The sequence below is a fragment of the Fukomys damarensis genome, unplaced genomic scaffold, assembly GCF_012274545.1.
Source record: "Fukomys damarensis isolate Sample0158 unplaced genomic scaffold, DMR_v1.0_HiC HiC_scaffold_39, whole genome shotgun sequence".
Lineage (NCBI taxonomy): Eukaryota > Metazoa > Chordata > Mammalia > Rodentia > Bathyergidae > Fukomys > Fukomys damarensis.
This window is the reverse complement of record NW_022900951.1, coordinates 111353842-111362102: the sequence shown is the minus strand read 5'-3', so window position 1 is coordinate 111362102 and position 8261 is coordinate 111353842. Positions and strand designations below refer to the sequence as shown.

Sequence of the window (8261 nt, the reverse complement as noted above, 5' to 3'; positions counted from 1 at the left end):
ATCAAATTCAGGACCTTGCGCAGGCGCGGGGCCACTGAGCTAACTTCCTGGCTCAGCGGGGCTCTGTTCTGTGTCCAGAACGGTTAAACTGGTGATTGTGCATCTGGGCTTCCGTACCTCATTGCCCTCCAGGATGTGGGAACATGGCGGCCGCTCCGGTGGGGATCTCCAAGTGCGTGTAAAGTTTGCTTCTTAATTGGTGGTTTGTGTTGCGATTTTTCAAGTTGGGCAGATGGTTCTACTTTATGTAACGGTGTGAGGAGTCTTTCCGATCATTTTGTTTGTGTAAATGTTACTCTTTTAGTGCCCTGTTCGTGATCGTGTGGTTGTGCTTTGAACTTAAAATTGAAGAGACAGCGAATGCTTAATTCTGAGTTTGTGTGAGCCCAGGAGTACACAGAGGTTTTAGTGGCCAGGGATGTAGGAATTTGCTGGACCCGCTCAAGCAAACAATTCAGTTTAAGTTTACTTGATTTTGATTTTCAATTGGTGTGTTGTGTTGTGATTTTGCTCGTACTGGCTATCTATGCTGGTCTATTTTCCTAGGAGAAGGGCTACTAAGAGATGTGTCCCGCGGGCTTCCAGCCTTATGACCGGGAAGGTCCTTAGCTGTGTTGGCTTCAGTGTTTACTTTATGTGGCAACATGTTGAGCCTTTCAGATCATTTTGTCAGTTTCAGTATTGGTCTTAGGTCCCCTTCTTGATAATATTTGGGGTTTGTGTTGTGTTGAGAGGAAAATGAGGAAACAGCTGATGCGGTTGGCTGAGAGGACCAAAGTGGCCCTTGACCACTAGAGACCATGAGCATTTTGCTTTTCTTTGACAGAATGCTCAGGTAGATATTGTTGTCATTTATTTGTTTAAAGTTTGATTTTGGCCCTCTTAATAACTTTTCTTGTAAGAACCCATATGTTTATTATTTTGCCCTGAAAAGGAGCATAGCAATGTGTGAGGGATCCATTGTGGGATATGACTGTTTATGTCTTTTTGCAGCCTTTGAATATAGCTTTGCATTTCTTTAACCAACAGAATAGTATGGTTAATAGAATATCATAAAGTTATAATAATATAAGTTTACAATTGGTTTTTCTATAATTTGTTTAATATTTATAATGAGTCTTCTTCATAGGTTACCTCAAGACAGAAAGTTTCCTAATAATTTGAATGTAAAAATAAGGAAGTTGATGTTTGTCTTGTTCACTACCCACATGGAATCACCTGGCCCTTGTCATTGAACTCTATTGCACACTTTTATGTGATATATTAGTGTACTTAATATCCTTGTATTCAACCAAGTGTAGTCCTTAAAAAGTTTGGTGTTACTCTTTATATATTGGTAAATGGGTGACCATTTTGGCAATAACTTGTTCCTGTTAAACCCTGAAAGGAATGAAGTTCTCTGGGGCCCTATTTCTTGCATTAGTTTACAGTATTATTGTGTGTGGGGTTTTCTGACGTTTCTGTCATTTGACATTCATTTTAATTTGTCTTTATTCCACAAATATTCTTGAAGCAACACTTTTTTATTTTGCACAATTTGAAATGAATCTCTTAGATGGGGACCTGCAGTTTTAAAGTTGGGGTGGATGCAACTTAACCTCTTTTTCCAGACAAGTGTTTTACATGATATTCTCATTGCATTCAATTATGTTTTTTTGTCCAATCTCCTATAAGTGCCTTTGAAAAGTTTTCTGTAAGTTTCAAGGTAGAGAGAAAATTAATATCTTTTTAGTGTCTTTATTTCCAAGGATAATTTCTTGTTTCACATAATTTTTCTTTAAAAGTTCTAGTGTTATTCCTGCTCAGTAAATGTCCTTGAAAGCAGATGTTTTAGGTTTGTTCTCATGTGTAAATGCAAGTTCTTGATATTTTACAACAGTGAATGCTCTTAGCTATCAGTCCTTGTCAGCAGTTAAACTGTGGATGTTTATTTTACGAAGAAATGTGGTTTTGGTGTTTATCATTCATTTAAAGGTGGCCCTTGCTCATTTCATAAATAAAAGTTAAAAAGTTGTTATCTTCAATGTACAAACAAGAACAATTACTATTTTAATTGCCTTTTGACCTATTGCTTTAATCTCACTTACTAGTCTCCAATTTCTAATTAGCTTAAGCTTTCACTTTAGTTTACCATGGGATTGTTTTAATATATTATATTTAATGAAACCGTCATTTGTGTATAATTTATTCTATAAATCTACCCAAAGAATGTTTAGTGGTACTTTTCATGCAAAAATGTGCATTGACCCTGTGTTTGTTGTTCTCCGACAGTGAATGCCTGGAAATGTTGGTCCCTTGTCCCACTGAGGATGATTTAACATCTCATTTCAGAAATGAACTGCATGCTGAATTTCAGGTTATTTAATGAAATTGTTTTATTAGTGCTTTGCATAAGTTTCCTTTGAAAAACATGGAGAAAATTTAATTTAAAAAGTAACATTCAGAAATGGAATGTTTACCATTTTCTTGGTGTTAATGATACCTGCAGATCGTATGCCACATTTTAATTATTTTATGGATTTGGTTCTCAGAGTCCAGTTCGAAGTGTTACATACACTGTACATGTACTCTACCATTAATGTACAGCCTCCCAGCTCACACTTTTAGTTTTGAGCCATAATTGTGTATTTAATGTACTATTTTTCCTTAATTGGAAATCAGTCTCTATTTCCAGGGGTTGCATCTTTAAAAAATGACTCAAGTAATTTATATGAGAAAAGGAGATAAAGAAGAGAAGCCTAGGGCCCGGCAGGTCAGGACAAGAAATGAGTGGAAGAGGTTGCTTCTCCCCTATTCTGGCATGTACTGTTCCCTCCCCTTTGGCACCTAGCTGATTGAATCATAATGTCTGAAGACCAGCATAGAGGGAAATGAGATGGGAAATACTTCCCTCTTTGCATTCATAGATCTATGTCTAAATCTTTGTATATGTATTCAGTGTAATGTTGTTTCAAAAATTCAGTGTTCTCTAAATATTAGCCAATTAATTTACATTTACAAATCAAAATATCAATTGCTTGTGTTAGGATTTTGTTTTATGTAGGTATTGTTTTGTGGACAAGAATGCACATTTGACAAACTGAGATATTAACCTGCCTTGTTAATGATGTCTTTTCAGGCAGTCCTGGATCTAGAAAAACATCTGTGAAATGATGTCACAAGGTACTTTTATAGCCCGTTCATTGTTACTTTTATTACATTGTTCATGCAGGGCGGAGATCAGTAAGCATCTCCTGTCACCTTTATCATCATTTTGAATGGTGTGGAGAGCCCTTTACAGAATCTGTAACTTAGGCACCATGAACAATGCTAAGATTAGTCCATGGGCACTGCCTGGTACCCCAAGTAGAGATCCTGCCAGACAGTGACTTCTTTCGATCACTGTCTTTCTCTGTTCAATGTAATTGCCACTGTAAGAGACAAATGGACTGTTTGAATTTTCTGATTGTAGAAACCTGAGCTTAACAATTTACCACCAAAGTTTCTGTCTTTTCATAACATGTGGAAATCCTTTCAATAGCAGGTAGAAAGAAGATAGACTGCACTGGACCATCCAAGTGAACTCCAGGGCTGGGTGGATCCTAGAAATGCTACTGAGGTTTCTCTACTGTGAGCAACAAATGAGGATAATTGGAATCAGTACTTTCTATGTAATAGGAAAAACTGACAGCCATGGACCAAGTGGTGGTGGAGAATGTTGTCTGCGCCCTCGAGGGAGGGCATCTATTTGGCAAGCATCTCAGAGACAAAGGCAAGCTATGATATAATACATGGGCCAGTAACCCTTCAAGTCTTCATCCTTCCATGCATCGTGGCCAATTCTCTACTTTGAAAGCAATTCAGTTTCCAGCATGTGAGTTTCAGTGTCCTACAGGTATTGTATATCTCATATTTGAGCCTTTATTCCCCTAATTTCAACAATAGGACTCATAGCTTGTATTTTAGGTGTTGTGAAATTGCAGTCACCTTTGAGATGTGTCTAGGACACAACAGGTTCCCAGGCTCTAGTGTCTCAGTTCCTGAATCCCATATATGGGAATAAATAAGCCGTAGATGGTATAAATCCTTCTCTCACCACTGCCAGCCCACCTCTATGCAGCTCAGTAGGCTTTGCCATAATATCAGTTACATTCATATTTCCTTTGCTAGAGCAAGAAGATTCCTCAGTGGTTCTTTGGACATCTTGGAAACCACCACACTAATCCCTGCTGTGAAGGAGGAAAAAGCCAGAATCCTGGAGTTGTTTATCTTCTGAGACTCATCCTGTGTGGCCCAGCTTGGACTCTTCGCATGGAGGCTGAGGATCCGGCACCCCACAGCCATCAGGACTTGGCACCATTTGTAAACTGCGAGATCGGTAGAGGGAGGGGCCTGTTACTAGGCAGCGAAAGAGAAGTTTCTGCTCATTCTTTCCTTATGTGAATTCATTTCTATTCGGAGTTTGGGTAATGCATAGAAATTCATATGCTGAATCTGACAATTGAAAAAGGAAAAGAAAAATGTACACTAGATTTTAAGATACCCTCAAGGAGTCTTTTACTTTGGACTCAGTGGATAGCTTCTTTCCTTTGATTTTCTGCCCATAGTACTTTTCATTGAAAGGTAGAATGAGAGGCCCTGAAATTCCTTAGGGCTCAGTTTCCCCTTTGCTTTTTTCAGAGGAACTGAAGTGTTTCGCTTTGAAGGAGATTATTGAGGGGTCTTTGTTATTTCTCACCCAGTAAAAAACTAAGGCCTTGAGGCTCCTGGACAAATGTGTTCCCACACTCATGTTTCTGAAGCAGTCAATGTAGTGGCGATCAAGGGCAGCTTATTGGCTATTCAGAAGCAGTTGTGACACTGAAGTGGAGCTGGGCCTCCTCCCCCTGTGGGCTAAACACGCCCTGGATTCCTCTGCCTCTGGGTGGCACAGTCCTCTGATTCACTGGGTCCTGGTGGGTTGAGATGCTGCGGGGAAGCCTGAACTGCATGGTCTCCTGGGCAATTCTGCCCATCATTGGCCTTCAGGAAGGAGTCTTGAGGCAGAGCATCTTACAGGGTGTCTTCTCCATCTGGTTTCACTTTCAGGAGTCAGGATATCCATGAAAGAGAAGATGCGACTCTTCTGAATTCAGAGTGGCTCTTGGCTCATGGAACTTTCCAGGAAGTGTGTGCCTAGACCAGCCTTAGTACTTTTCTTTCCTCAGGTATGTGGGGGAGAAGGCCCTCTCACTAGTGGGAACAGTAGAGTACTGCAAATTCTTGGTGTGACATATTCTAGGACAAACTCAGGTTTGTCTCAAAATATTTTTTCATGCCTCTTACTTATAAGATGAAAAAATGGGTTATAAAGATTTGTGGAACATATTGCTGCGTGCCATGGTTATTGATCCAAAATGCCATAGTGCGGGGACTTGGTCTAGGTTTATGTAGCTCCATATCCTGTGGTTTTAATCACAGGGCAATTAAAGCCTTTTTAATGGTCCTGGTATCAGTCCACAGGCTTTGCCCATGCTATGCAATCTGTCTATCACTAGTGTACATCCCCAGTCAAAGAAGTCTTTTTAAGTATTTTTTTACATCTTTACAAGGAAGAGTTCCTGATCCGGTAACTTCTCTCCCATTTCCTCTGAGTATGGTGATGCAGAGATCACACAGGCAACGATTAGCAATATAAATAATGGGATAAACTGGTGGGTCAGCATATGTTGTACTAAGTGGATTTCATCACAGTTTATCAGCCAGTCTTTGTTATTTACTGAGACAATAGATTTAGAGGCTCTGAAAAGAGGAAAGTTGCTCTGCTGAGGAAATATGGAATGGCTCTTTGGCTCTGGCCCCTTGTTCAGGGTGGCACAGTGTAGGGGATGCATGGTCTGGCCGTAGTAACTGCACTGTGCAGAGCTGCTCTTGCTCACTGAGCACAAGTAACTATTGTGTTAAATTTGTGACAGGCATTGCTGTTCAAGGCAGTGTCTCCTGCCCCTTCCTCATACCTGGATTACAACAGTGCACCTTGTCAATGTAAAATGAGAAACATGGCCTTGTGGAATTCAGAATTTTTTCTGTGGGAGTAAGTAGGTCTTTATATTTCCTTCCCTATGTGAATGGGGCTGGGAAGAGTTGGTCGCTGGGGAGAGTTTTGCAAAGTCCAGTTCATTTTGTGTATGTATTCAATTGTGAAAAAACGAGCCAGGGAGGGGTGGCTTGTGTCTCTCTCGAAGAGTTCAGTAATAGGAAGTTTTGTGAGAGCAAGTGCGAGTCTGTGGACCACCTGCCAGTGATTGAGGCGAATACTTTGCTCTCAAATATATGGTGAGCTGTGTTGACCAGGGGAGACTCGGGAAGGTGAGACCTGCCTTTGAAGGAATATCTTTCCATTAGTGTCCCAGACGCCATGTGGAAATGCCTCAGATTGCCCTAGGGAGGTCACAAGTGAAGTGTATAATGGCAGATTCCAGGTCTTGGGATAGCCCAGATCAAGGGAAGTAATTCAGGGTGTCCTGCTGTCAGGGTTCTGTGCTCAGAGCCGGTGTTTAGAGCAGAATGGTTTCCGGGTCACAGAAGCATGTAGTGTCAGCAATGGCGAGGTCTCCTTATTCGGGGAAGGGGCGTGTGGTTGGAGTACTTTCCAAGCCTGTGTTTCATCTTCCCGCAGGCTTCTGCTGTGTGTACTCTGCATGGTGATGGGAAGAAATAAATCTCTTGTGGTTTTATAGTGACCAAAGATGAACTGAAGGAGATTTCATGCTCATAAGCCACTGCAGGGGAGAGACTAGGTGTCCACCAACCTTCTATTTCACGACCTCAGGCTGGCAGACTCAACCTTCTTGTCTTCTTTCTTATTATTTTTATGTTTTTGTACCTGGGATCAAACTTGGGTTCTTGTGCTCGTGAGGCAGGCAGCAGAACCTCTGAGCTAAATCTGCCCCGTGTCCTCATTGTTAAAGGACAGAGACATGTTAGCTGTAGCAGTCACTTTCCCTGTGTGTGAGCTGGAAGCCTTTGTGGCTTAGTGGGTTAAACTCTGCCTTCATTTGGCCCTTTCAGGGGCTGACTGCTTTGCCTTGGGGACATCTTGCTGCACTGTTGCACACAGGGCCTGGTGGATTCTACAGTGAGGGACTGAGGCCTCCTGTGCCATACGCAGCTACTGAGGCTCTGATAGGGGAGGTGGAATTCAGTTTGAGGGAGAAATGGCCAGATGGTTTCCTTGTCAAGTTATTTTGAGCAAACACATTTGGTAGTTTTTTCACTTCTTCCTCAGCATTTCATATCCCACTCTGGAAAGAATGTGAGGAAGTGCTGCCGATCTAGTTCATTTCCTGCCTTTTGTCTTGTGTTTTCCAGACAGAGTCAGTTTTATGATTCTTGGTGTTACAGGAAGCTTTGGTATATATTTCAGTCCTTTTGTCTTGGCAGGGAGAACTTTCTTGATGTTGGCTCCAGATTTTCCAAGTCTATGTTGTATTCTATACTTCAGTCCCATATTATTAAAACTTCCGGATAAGTTTTTTTTCTTCACAATTTCCCTAGTATTTCTTCCAGAAATGTGTTCTTTTAAAAGACTTTGGTCTTACCCTGGGCTACACAGTGAGTTCCAGGTTAGTCGCAACTACACAGTGAGAGCCTGTCTCAAAAAAAGAGAAAAGACTCTGGGGTCTTTCTCTTCATTCTCAGCTGCATAGCCTTTCAGAACGTTGTCCTCAGTGAATGATTTCCCTCATCTCCCAGCACACTTTCTCACAGAATTCTTTAGATGTCTTGTTCTTAATGTGTCAAATATGATTACACTGTGATACCTCTGCCCTGTTAATTTTTACGCTATCTGCCTTGGATTTTCACAAAAGATCTGTTAGTTGCACACAGGCAGTCATGTCACATGCCTGTGTATGGTACTTGGGTCCCGTGGGTGGAAAGTGGCATTCACAGGCTAGGGGAGCCTTCTGCTGGCACCTCTTTACTCAAATTTTTCTGGGTTTTTCAGCGTGCTCTGTGACCCCATTCTTTGGTCAGAACTACCTGCTTTCCTGAATCAACACCATTCCTGTTGAATCACATGTTGTCCTGCTGCATTTTTAAATTGAAAATAAATGGCATAGTTGAATATCTTCTGAAAAAAGGAAAACAAAACAACAACAAAAGAAATGAATTTCTTTTGTTGTTTGTTTTGCTTTTGTGTTTTTTTATTGAGTTTATTGATACATTTTAGGTATACAGTACATTTACATTCATTATTGGGATCTTGTACCTTTACATGAGAATCAAGACCTCATGTGAAG

The 8261-nt window shown here is 41.0% G+C and overlaps 1 long non-coding RNA gene across 6 annotated transcripts in view; it reads left to right on the top strand.

Moving 5' to 3' along the window:
• The first annotated feature begins 113 nt into the window (after positions 1-113).
• The window catches only part of LOC104854734, a 61791-nt gene continuing 53643 nt past the window's right edge, over positions 114-8261 (top strand). For 3 of the 6 annotated variants that reach the window (XR_778192.1, XR_778189.1, XR_778193.1), the window contains exons 1-5: positions 114-172; positions 2272-2356; positions 3119-3162; positions 3521-3853; positions 4150-5186. This is a non-coding gene — a long non-coding RNA (uncharacterized LOC104854734). Of the gene's footprint in view, positions 173-2271; positions 2357-3118; positions 3163-3520; positions 3875-4149; positions 5187-8261 lie in introns of all 6 variants that reach the window. The other 3 variants (XR_778191.1, XR_004515869.1, XR_778190.1) reach the window with 3 other exon arrangements.